This window comes from Drosophila elegans, unplaced genomic scaffold (genome assembly GCF_018152505.1).
Source record: "Drosophila elegans isolate 14027-0461.03 unplaced genomic scaffold, ASM1815250v1 contig_149, whole genome shotgun sequence".
NCBI classification, from domain to species: domain Eukaryota; kingdom Metazoa; phylum Arthropoda; class Insecta; order Diptera; family Drosophilidae; genus Drosophila; species Drosophila elegans.
Window position 1 is genome coordinate 17,939,866 of NW_024545513.1, and position 12,399 is coordinate 17,952,264.

The 12,399-nt window shown below is 39.1% G+C and overlaps 1 protein-coding gene and 1 non-coding gene across 3 annotated transcripts in view; one reads left to right on the forward strand and one right to left on the reverse strand.

Moving 5' to 3' along the window:
• The window catches only part of LOC108144163 (loricrin), an 84,329-nt gene that overhangs the window by 28,232 nt on the left and 43,698 nt on the right, over positions 1–12,399 (reverse strand). The gene's annotated exons all lie outside the window — the stretch shown is intronic.
• On the forward strand, positions 740–812 carry Trnar-ucg. The gene has a single exon. It is a non-coding gene; the product is annotated as a tRNA-Arg (tRNA).

A 12,399-nucleotide genomic window follows, 5' to 3' on the forward strand; every position in this document is an offset into this window, starting at 1 on the left:
GACGGTCGAAAAGTCCATAAGTGCAAAAAGAGCGCCACATTCTAAAAATATAATCGTGGGGATCGCGGAGAGCTGAAGTCTTAAAGCTCTGCGATTTACAGTAATGACGTGGCACGAAAGCTCAACCCCCCCAGTAAAAAGAGAGAAAGCCAAGAAGAGAGGCCACGCGTCAGAGCGAGAGGGAAGACGAAGCCGGAAACATTCCTTTTCAGCTCGCGGCAGAGACAAAAGCAACAAAAACAAAAAAAAAAAGAAAACACTAGAGTTTCCAAGTCATTTTGCACATTTCCTTGACATTTCATTTTTTATACACATTTTTCCGCCGTCTAGTTATTCTTTGTTTTTTTATTATTTTTTTCCCATCTTTTTAGTTATTTGAGCACTCATTTCTTGCGTATGGAACGTGTTCTATTGTCGGTATTTGTGCTCATGAGCCAGAAAGAGGAAGAGGAAGCAGCTGCACCTTATTGTCCGCCCGTCAGTTCGTCACTCCGGCATTCCCGCATTTCCCCATTCACCCATTCCGGCATTCCGTTCCGTCAGTTGTTCATTAGAGCGTTGCTTAATTAGCGCCTCGCTTTGTTTTCGCACACACCACACACAAATCCCCATTCGCCCTCTCTTTCTTATTCGGATTCTAGTTCGTCCCATCTCTTTCCATCTCCGGACATGCCGTCTCGCTCTCACAATCGCACTCTACGTTTGGGTTATTCACATCTTGATCCGCTGAAAACCAAGTGACCGTGTGGCCTAATGGATAAGGCGTCGGACTTCGGATCCGAAGATTGCAGGTTCGAGTCCTGTCACGGTCGAAACAAATTAACTTTTTTTTTTCATTTTTTGGGGCAATAAAGACTTTAACTAGGGAATATAATTTTTCTATAGATGTCGCTAGGAGAGTACACTAAGTATATGTACACGAAAATATACACGTTGTTACCAGCAGTCGGTGAACACCGTTTTTTAACATAATCAATGTAGATGTACTTAGTAAATAGTAGCTTAAGGACACATACATACGACGGTTAGCCAGAGTATTATAACAAAAGCTCAAATTGCCAAAGAATATCGTTGTCGAGCTAACTAAATTTGAATAAGCGTAGTAAGTAGTCATTTAAAGCTGCCACATGCCAAGTTTCATATCCGTAGCTCCTCGACCAACCAAGTTCCTTCAGCACACCCAACTAAAAACACAGAAATCCACTACAATGGCGGCATTTAAAAGCAAACCGGTGCACATTCATTGAAGTTTCCACTCCAAGTGCCGGCGATCCGATCGGATCGGGCATCAATTTCGTGCTGTGCCTGACAGCGGCTGTCGCTTATAAATTGCAGAGCCCACAAAAACAGCAAGAACAACAGGGGCCATGGCCACTATGGCAACAACGGCGACAAGCGCTCTGACATTTAACATCCGGTTGAAATTGTTCAACGCATTTCCTGTGCCCTCTGGTGCCCGGAATCGCCCAGCACCGCCCATTGCCACCCAGGACCACCCACAATCGGGCATCCCAGAAGACAGGACGTTGGGTCCTCGACCAGCAATTAAACGCTTATCGAGAAGTTGGCCAAAAAGGGAAAATGGCTGGGTGGGAGAAAGGAGGAGCATACAGACGACGACAATGAGCTGCCTTGCATATAATTGAGGTTATGGCCGACTAAGGCCACCTTTGGCCCAAACTTTTCCGGCAGGAGAAAAACAGTTTTCGCTCTCGCAGGCGAAAAGTTTCGCCCGGCACACACAGAGCATAAGTTGAAATGTGTCCACCAGCTGGAACACCTGGATGTGCATATATAGTATGTATATATGCGGCAAATAACTGCAGACAAAAGCCGAAGAAATTAATTAGGGTCTCCCTCGCCTACTCGCTCACCTTCACCTCCGACCTGGTGGCCATCATCACCATCATTATCGTCGCAGGCAACCTGCATCAAAACTAGCAAAACGGATGTCACCCGTAAACAAGCGATGGGACAAAGGCAGCCGAACTGGGAAAAAGGACAACGAGCAAGGACGAAACAGGAACGGGCTGAAACTGAGACTGAGACAGAGACTGCGACTCAGATAGTGAAAGGAGTCGGCAAACAAATCGAGTTGTTGGCATGGAAATTAATTGCTGCAAATTGAGTAATGGTGTTGGCCGCTGTCAGGAGTGTTCCCTGTAAAAAAATGGCAAAGATAAAAAGGGAAAGACGACTTCAAACTGCAATTATCCCTAACGATTCCTATGAGCTTTGGGGGCTCCGAAAGTTATCCATCACTGATAGAGTTTACAAAATATATATATATATTTCAATTTATTTACAAGTCAATAATACGGCTGCAGCTTTAAAAGAATAGATGGTTATAATTTGTTTAGATCATATTTTATAAATTTGTTGGCTAAATACATAATATGTTAGCACAAACATTTTGAAAAAACGTTCTAGTTTAACTGCGAAAGATAGCAAGTAAATAGTTTTAAATAAATCAAAAACTAATATATAATTTGGTAATAAAATATATTAAGAAAAACTTGCAACTAAAGTTGCGAAAACTTTTTTTCCACATTTTAAAAATATTTCCTTGTTATTTATAATTTAAGTCTAGTCACTAAATCAGAGTTTTTGAATCTAACGTGTTTTTCTGTTATTGAAAATTAACAATGTGAATAAGGCACCCTCCGCTTTTTAAGACCTAACATTTCCAGAACTATATTGCGTTTATCCCGCACCTTTAGAGCAGACATCAAAGACGGCCGAATTTTCTGTGTCATCACATTTAAATATATGTGTACTTCGTTTCCCTAATCAAATCAACCTGAAGGCCCTGCGAAGTTATGATTACGCATTTTTCGCCACTGCCTGCAAATGAAATGTTTTGTCAACTCTGAACTGCCAAAAACAGCGTCAAACGGCGGCGGGCAAGCAGAGACAAACAAACAAACAAACGGGCGAACAAACGAACAAATAAGCAGGCAAACAAACAAACGAACGAACGAACAAACATTGACGCAATTTCTGCTGCAATATGAAAAAGTTTTTCCTGCTCCTGCCACGCTTTTCCGGGCTTTTTTCCTTCTCCTCTCTCTTTCAATTTTTTTTTTTTTGGTATTCTTTTTGTTTTTTGCTGTTATTGCTCTGAGCTTCAGTCGACGCTGTAATTTGCATTTGTAATCAAAAAGTTGCACATAAACTTTGTTTTATGCTCATTTTCCTCGACTAGTCACATGTGTGTGTGAGTGGGCTCCGTTGAAAGCCTCCTCCGGTTGCTAAGACATAAAAGGACACACAGCGCACAGGACGAACTCTCATCATAATTTTCCTAATTTCAAATTATTTCCATTAGTGGAGTCAAGCAGAGAAAAAAAACAAAATTATGACAGACGGGTTAGCTAGCTGTGACAAGTCTTTTTAGGGAAAAATTACTACTCTAGGATGCAGCAAATATCTGAATAATATTTAAATAATATCTGAATAATATTAAAATAATATCTGAATAATTTTTAAATAATATCTGAATAATATCTGAATAATATCTAAATCGCAGCTCTTAACAAAAATTGCAATATGCATCTTTGTGTAACTTAACTCACTCTTAATTTAACTGATCTTAATTAAACAGATGCTTTACGAGCATAAATAAATATTTTTATCAATCGTGTTAAATGTTTAAGTATTAACTTCTCAATTTACCTCATATATTGACAACATTTTTAAAAGAAAAATACTTTCATAAACGAAATTGAATTGAGAAATACACCATTAAATCATTGTGTTATAAAGCACACCGAGTCTGCAGTTGTTTTCCGCCTCTTAAAATGTTCAATTAAATCCATAAAGGAAATTGAAAAGCTGAAAATTGCCATTTAATCAACTGATGCCCGTTTTTGACTCTATTGGTTGGGGTGGAGCGAAAATCAAATCAAATATTTACTTGCTGTTAAATTTATGACGAAACGCAAATCGCATAAAAAGGTTTTCCCTGTCTCGCTCCCACTGTGTGTTGCTATTTCGCTTGCTCCCACTGTTTCGTGGTCGCATAAAAAATGCGGCAAATATTTGCGTGCAGCTGCGACCCTTCAAACCCTTCGAAAAACGTAACGGAAAGGAAAATGTCGACAGTGGGTGAGTGAGTGAGTTTTCCCGAAGGACTTTAAGCCATTTTCCAGGGCGCCTTGGCCACAAGTAGGCCGAAAAAGCGATGCCAAGAGCCATTTAACTGCATTTATGCGGCTGGGAAGCCGGCACATTTGATAGATAAATTCCAACGACTTGGCTATCCAATTTTTCCGCTCTCCGGTCAATATTTAATTTGTCAAAGTGAGATTTCACTGTCGGCGTTCAAAAAGTTTCCGGGGGGGCTTTATTTCCAGTTGCAGTCGCTTGCATTTAACAATTTGTTGATAAATTAGCCCAAGCAAAAGCCAAAACCAAAGGCAAAGCCAAAGTCGCTGACGGGAGGACAGTGGCTTAAAAAGTTGCTTCCCTTTTGCCCGGTTTTCCATATCCGACCTTAGCACGTGACATTTAATTTTTCGGACACAAACATGGTGTGCCGTCCCGAGAATGAAGTTTTAATGCAGATTTATCACCCGAGCACCAAAGACAAAGGCGGATGACAAACACTTTCCGACCGAGCGGTGAGCTGGCTTCTTTGTCTTGTTGATTATGTCAACAAGTTTAGGGATAATTCTCTGCACCGAAAAAATTTAAATCTTCGAAGGATTTAGTTTTGAAAATATATTCAGGACATCATCATAGAGTAGAGCTTAACTTAACTTGATCCAAACAAAAATGTATTTGATCTATTCAAGATATTTAAAGATTTTATATTTTAACATCTCAAAAATATTTCGAATTTTTTATAACAGAACATTTATATTTTTGTAAGTTCCAAACAAGTTTTATTTGAAAAACAAAGTTTTAAAATTATTAAAATTGTATTTCATATTTAGTCTTAAAGTTGGAAATCTGGTATTAAAGATATATTGTTTTCAAAGAATTTGCTATGAACTTGAAATTAAAAGTTAAGTACTTGTTTTTCAGCCTTAACGATTTTGTAACTCATTTCCTTGGGTAAATTATTTCATAGATTTCAGAGTCGTCATCTTAAGTTCTTGCCCAATCATGTTTAATTTGAATATTTCAAAGCATTTCCAAAGCAATTTTCAGGCAGTTTAGGGCGAACTCCAGGAAAAGCGTATCGCCTGCCCTGAAAATTCCGCACTTTTTGCTGACCGCAAGTTGACAGAGTTTTTGGTCCGGAGCCGACGGCGGAGATTTAGTTAATTAAAATACAATAAAATATGCAGAAGTGCTGAAATACTTAGGCCATGGGAGGCCGCAAAAGCCACAAAATGCCCGGGGACCCACTCGCACTGGATCAACTTCATTCAACTCTTTGCCAGTTTCAAGTTTCTCGGCTACTTTTCGGGCCAAGTCAATAGCAGGGCCAACAGAGAAAGGGAGAGAGAAAGAGAAAGAGAGAGAGAGAGAGAGAGAGAGGGATAAGAGAGAGGGGGAAAGAAAGAGGGAAAGAAAGCAGGAGAGGTATAGAGTGTGTGTGTGCCACATGGCGTATGCGTGATGTGAATTCATGGAGGGAGCAGGAGAAACAGCAGGAGCACTGCAATATTCAGCAACCAACTGCCACCGAGTGGCAACTCAATTAATCCGCCCATCCCGACCACGTTAAATGCATTTACATAGATTTATTTTTAAGCAGACAGCGGACAGCGCTCAGCGGCCTTTAAAGGTCTGCTTAAATTTTGGATATTTTTGTAATTTTATTACCATCTGGTCGTTCACTCTTTTGGTTTCGCTAAGTGACGTCGGTTAGCTACGGGCCCTTTCTCGATTTTTATTTCGGTGGCTTTTGAAAGCTTTTCGTGTTTTTTTTTTTGCTCTTCGCATCGAGCGGATTGCCAATTATGCAGAAGGCCGCTGAATAAATATGAAATGACATAAATGACCACACAACACAGCGGCATTGGTGGCGGCAACAAAAAAGTTTCAGTTTTCCACCATTTTCGGACCCTCGTCTAGGCGGCCAACAATACAAATACAACGGACACAACAACATTGACAGGACAACAAAGCCAAGCGGTATAAATACCCTTAAAAAGGGGTGTGGCCAGGCAGCAATAAATTACATTTATGACTGACCAGGGTGCTTAAATATTTACATAGAATAAAATTATTTATTAATATTTCAGACGGGCAATGTAAGAAAAAAGGAGAAAAAAGGATAAATAAAGGAAATAAAAAGCAAAGAAATTGCTAACAATAAACAAAAAGAAAGAATTTTCTATTATTTGCTGGACAAGTTGAAAATAAAATTAGAAGTCTCCGAAAATGTGGCTTTAAGTTGACCGGAAATTAATAGGAGAAGTTCAAAAAAGGAAACCAATGAAAATAAATATTACCTTCTTTGAATAACTTTCTTCCAAAGGAAGATAAAAATACCTTTCAATTTAAGAAAACATTATAAAAAGTATTACAATTTTAGTCAAAAGTAAGTGTTATTGAAATAAGCTTTTGGTCACAATGAAAAATTGTGAGACATAAAAACGGAAGATTAAAAAAAATGACATGAAATATTTTTTAAGTTATTATAAAGGTTAATAATAAACCGCAGTTATAATTGTTGATTATATAAATACCACATTTTCCTGTTTTCAGTCCATCTGCTAATAGCTTCCACTTTCGGTTCGCTTTTCCTTTGCCTTGGCTAATTCACTTGGAAACTCACTAATAACTTGATTCAATTTACATTTAGTCCATAAAAAGTGGAATTGACCCCACCCCCACGCCGATTCCCTTGCAATTGCGATTACTCTCGGAAAAAAATTCAAGTAAAAAGGCGAGGAGACCAAAGAAGAGCGGAAATCGACACAAAACGTAGCGACTTCAATGCAGACGAAGGAGCACCGCTTCCGGGATTTGGCTCTCCGGACACACAGGACACGGACAAGGAGACGGGTACGGGTACGGGTACGGATACGGATACGGACTCGGACGATGTCCGGACAAGATGAGGCAATTATTGTAAGCGGCTTTCATCGTGCGATGATTACACTTACAACAGAAACGGGGCGCGCGAACTGAAGCGGCATTGGGGAAGCACAAAAAAACAAAAACCAAAAAAAAAAAAAAAACAAGATATAGCCACATAAAAATAATATTAAAAGGCGGCCCGGCGGCCAAGAAAACATTTCTAAGAACGCATCTGCTGGCGCTTTCAGCCATGTTTGTTGGCCTAATTAGAGGCAGTGCATTTTTATAGCATAATTTTCGGCGTTGTAAGCGTTTTTGGTCCCCAACGCGCCCGCCATCCAAATTGTACAACATGGAAATATTACATTAAAATTTATGAAACTGCAGGGGGGTACAAGCCAAAAAAAAAAGAATGAAAGCCAAGCACCAGAACCAGAAAAACACAGGGAACATGGACTTGGCTACATTACACACAGCGGGTGGAAAACGAGAGCGGTGTGAAATGGAGCAAAAATGGGGAATGCGGTCTGGAATTGAGGCATCTGAGGGATCTGCCAACGGGGGCAATTAGTGGCCAGTTTTACCCCAACCCAACCCCACACAGACCGACCGGAAAATCCCCGGCTAACCATTTTCCATCCTTCGCCTGGGAAACTCACCTGCAACGAGATAAGAAGAGATAAAGAGTTGAATTAATAAATAGTCCAGCGAATGAATGGGAATTACTTAGTCAAATGCAAGCCAGTTGAGGTGTAATTATAAAAATGCTTAGAGCACAAAAGCTGGAGCAGCACAGATGAGTATGATGCTTAAAATATTAAATACATTGGGCGAGAGATTAAGTGAAACCTGTCTAGCTCTAAGATTGATTAACCATGAGCTAAGATAATTATTAATTATAGGTAAAGAAAAACCTCCACTTAAATCCATAACATTTATCTTAATATCTTGAATAATTTAAAATTTTTTAAGTGTATATTTAACAACTAAAGTACGTAGGCTTAATTGCAATTTTTAAAGGCTTTAGATATTATTACTAAAACTTTGAAAAATGTAGTAAACAAATTGAGATATAAAAGAACTTATTAACTTATAAACAAGGCATTTAATTTATTAACAGGCTAATAAGCATTAATTAAAGCCCTCTGAAAATATTAAGAAAGTTGCAATCACGGCACTTTGTACATACAATTTTGTATGTATGCCAGCAGTAACGAACTCCTAATGAAACCCCCTCGAAGTCTGCTATCGAGAGACTCCAGACCGGCAGTGCCAACCTTTGAGCAAAACTGATAAATGAAATAATAATTTCCATTCGATGAAAGTTTGTCTGCTGCTCAAAGGACTTTTAGCAAGCAACTTGCAACTTGCAACTTGCCACTTGCAACTCGCTGCTTGGGTCCTCGTAAATTTATGAACTTTATGGCCGGCAACTTCAGACCAGAGGCCGCCAGTAGACGGTCGACGGTCGAGGGTCGTTAGTCGACAGTCGGCAGTCAATATCTTGTGCATTTCAATAGTTCATATATTTCGGTGGTTACCCTTGTTGTGCACACCCCATTCCCCATTTCGCAATCCGAATTCCACCATCCGCATTCCCAGGAAGCCACCCATTGCTGGCTGCAATAAAAATGCATTTCATGCTCGAAACATGACTTGGCTCAATTTATTTTACTTTGCCGCATTTAACGACTTCACACAGGCGCCACCAGACTTGGCCTAAGCCCGACACTGACCGAAAATGTCTAATTGTCTTATAAATTAAAAAGCGCATAAATTCTTACCATAATCTCAAAAAAATAATGACCAAAGAAAAATATTTTTCTTTATTTTAATTACAGTTTGTAAACAACTTAGTTTGGGAACTATTACCTGGTCGAGAAATCTTTAGAGCTTAAAAAGCATCAATTATAACAGAGAAAACTATAAAATATTTCAAAATTCAGGTACTACAAAAAAGAATTCAAAATTAAATTTGAAAAAAATAAATATATATATATAAATATACATATACAAAATATTTTCAAGTATTTGGAAGTACATTTTGGGGGAACAGTGCACATCCACTTGCAACTTGTATGCACTTTCTTGCAGTGTAGTCACAGTTGAATTTGGCAACTCCATCTATCTGTGTCTGCCTGCCGCCGACCCTAAACCACCCAGCGCCCCCCAGTACCTCCTTAACCCCCTTAACCCCCTGCCCACACATGGGCGCCGTCGTACATGGCCGGTGTAATGGTGTTAGACCACAATGAGCTCAATTTACGCCAATGATTGGCGGTGCTTGGCAAAGGCGGAAGCGGCGGACTCACACAGACAGAGATTTTCAGGGGCGCTGCTTGAAGCAAGGGGCATGCAAACAAAAAAAAAGGGGCATGGTCTGGCGGTTTCTCCTCCGTTTCGGCCGACAAAGTTTCTTGTTTGCATTTGCCTATCGTCTGGGACTCAGGTTCTAGGATCCAGGATCCAGGATCCGGGACTCGGGACTAGGGACAAGAGTGTATTCGGAAAACCAGACGTTAAACATCGCGTGCAGACATTGCCAATGTTTGCCACGCCCCCTTGGCGCTGCCAGCCGCCCCCGCTGCCAGACACGAGAATTTTTGCCACTGCACACGAAAAATGTTCGACAGCCGTGGAAAAAGCGAGAAACACAAGTTGAAGTTGAAGACCAACACACCAAAAAAAAAAAAAAAAAAAAAAAACTAAATATAAGAAAAAAATTGCGAAAAAAAAATCAACTGCAAGGGGATTCCCAGCTACCAAGTTGTCATGTCCCAGACACAGGGGCGTCATGAGGCTGGGGGCTACAAACTGAGACTGCATTTTTCGGGCGAGCTTGATCAATAACTTGGGATAACACAAACACAAAAAAAGAAGAAGACAAAATTAAGAAAACAGTATGGCATTTTCTTGGATTTCCTGGCTTAAACTTCCCGTGGGGCTAACACTCCCCCCTGGGCTACGACCCTGCTTGGCTAGACAAGTTTACTTGTTACACGTTACCAGAGACAGGCAATTTTTGGTTCCAGAAAAAAAACTAAGACCCCAACCAAAACATCGACATTTGTTTTAGATTTGTTTCACCTTTCACGGGCAGACAGACCAAAAAGAAAAATTAGCAGACAGTTTGACTTATAATTAGCCCATGTTTTCATGGCATTTCCCGAGCCCATTCTTTGGCAACATTGGTTTACTTGGGAAAATATTGTGCATATATGAGAAAAAGTACAGTATCTTTCAGTACAAGCTATTTATAAATATACCCATTTAAGTGACTTTAACATATTATAACAACATTAAAGTCAAGTAACCCTAACTATTTATATAAAAATCCAATTTCATGACCCAACTTAGAGTAACAAAGAAGTTAACAAGTCATTCTACCGACTCTAAAAAAAAATAAGCCACCTACTAAGACATTATAGAGACAGAAGCACCCACATATATATTCCCTATATGAACGGCAAGCGAGGCAGTAATCAAAAGAAAAGCCAGTTACTAACACCATTTGCCATTGGCCCATTATGATAATCATTTTGAAAGGCTTTCCGCAAGAGTTTTTGAACAACAAAGGCGATTTAAATTACGCCCGCTAAGCGGTTTATGCAGTCACCAGCAACAACAATACCAAAGACCAGAACAAGAAACATCCGCAGTGAGTCAAAGTTAACAAGCAAACAAGAAAGTCGACCGGCTTTTCCCCACGAAACTCGGTGTATGCCCTTCGGGTTGCGAGAAAAACGCTTGCCGGAAAACTCCTTAGAATTTTCTTTTTTTTTTTGAGTAATTTCATGACGAACAAATTAAGGTTGGGCAACGAGACTGCTCCCAACGTTTAAATGAATTGCTACATAAAACCCTAGATATAAGCCTCAACAAATTTAAACTCGCGCCTGAAAACCGGTCTATCCTTTTTTTAAAACACTACCATATATAATAGTAAAATTAAAAAAAATCTTAATATTTATATAATATTATTAATGTAACTTAAGAAATTTGTAATAAGAAAGTGAAAAAGTATAATTAAGTGAAATTAAAACGACTAAATTACTTCCCAAAGCACTTGGAAAAACGGAACTTTTACTTGAACTTCTTCTGCTTTCCAAAACACTTTCCAACACTGTCAAAAACATTGCTGTGTTAATAGCAAACAGAATCATTAAGTGAACAAGCAGACTCAAAATTCAACATAAGCAGTGAAAAAAGACATGGAAGCTGCTGGGGGGTTTTCCAAGGGGGTCGACCTGGGTGTGGGTGTGGGTAAATGACAAGCCTCCATCTCTTAAGAGCAAAAGGGGCAGTGGCTGGAAGAAGGCGGGGCGGTGGTTGGTGGTTGGCTGGCAACTCATCAGCAGCCAAGCATCGCATTTTGAGATAAAACATAAAGAGCGCACCTAATGCGTGAATGTGTGTGTGTGTGTGTGTGTGTGTGTGTATAGAGGTCTATGAGTGTGCGAATGTGTGGGTGCCCGTACCGATGTTAAGTGTGTGCTTGTATACAGCTGCGGTCAAGAAAATAGCAATTAGCATAGTGCACAGCAGTTAATTAAGGCAGGTATACATATCTACATGGAAACAAAATTCAAAGAAATAAAGTACAAATGTTGTAATGAAATGATGAAATAAAATTTTATTTTAATTAACTTTTCTTACATTATATTACATTCTATTAACTTATAACTAGTGCTGTTTTTATAAAATGCTCGTCACAAAAAAAGAGTTTTAGATGCTGAATCTAACTTACTAATCCTCTTATTGGTCTAGAAAGAACAATTTATATCAAAAGATAAGAAGCTTTAGTCCTTCTTTATGCTCAAATATATTTTAAAGACTTAATTTCTCAAAAAAAAATAGTGTGATTTATGACAAATTACAAACAAATAATATGTATTATATACTTGTAAAATGGGAAAGCTTTTTCAAAATTAATTTATCCTTAAAGCCTACTTATTAATTCATATCCCAATTAAAATATTACAAAAGAAGAATTTTAAAACGTGTTATATTTTGCGAAACGCGGCTTATTAGCTCTTCTCTTTATAATTAGTATTTACTTTGCATATTGATATTGATCTCCTATTTTTTGTAACGCCACTGTGTGCGAGTGCGTGTGATTTGTTTGTGCTGTTGACTTTGGATAATGTCGTTTGTTGGCTGCCATCGCCAACCGCTTTTGTTTGTCTGCATGTTTGTTTGTCTCGGGCGTGTGTGTGGGTGTATATTTGTCTGTTTGTTTGACTGATTGTCTGTCATTTTGTCTGATTGTGCGCCTATTAGTACACAAATGAATGAATAAGTGCGCACACACACCGCACCCGCAATCCTCCATCCTTCATCCTTCATCCTCCACCCAAACCCAGACCATACCCATACTGATACTCATTCCCATACCCAAACCCATCCTCATTTCATTTTCAT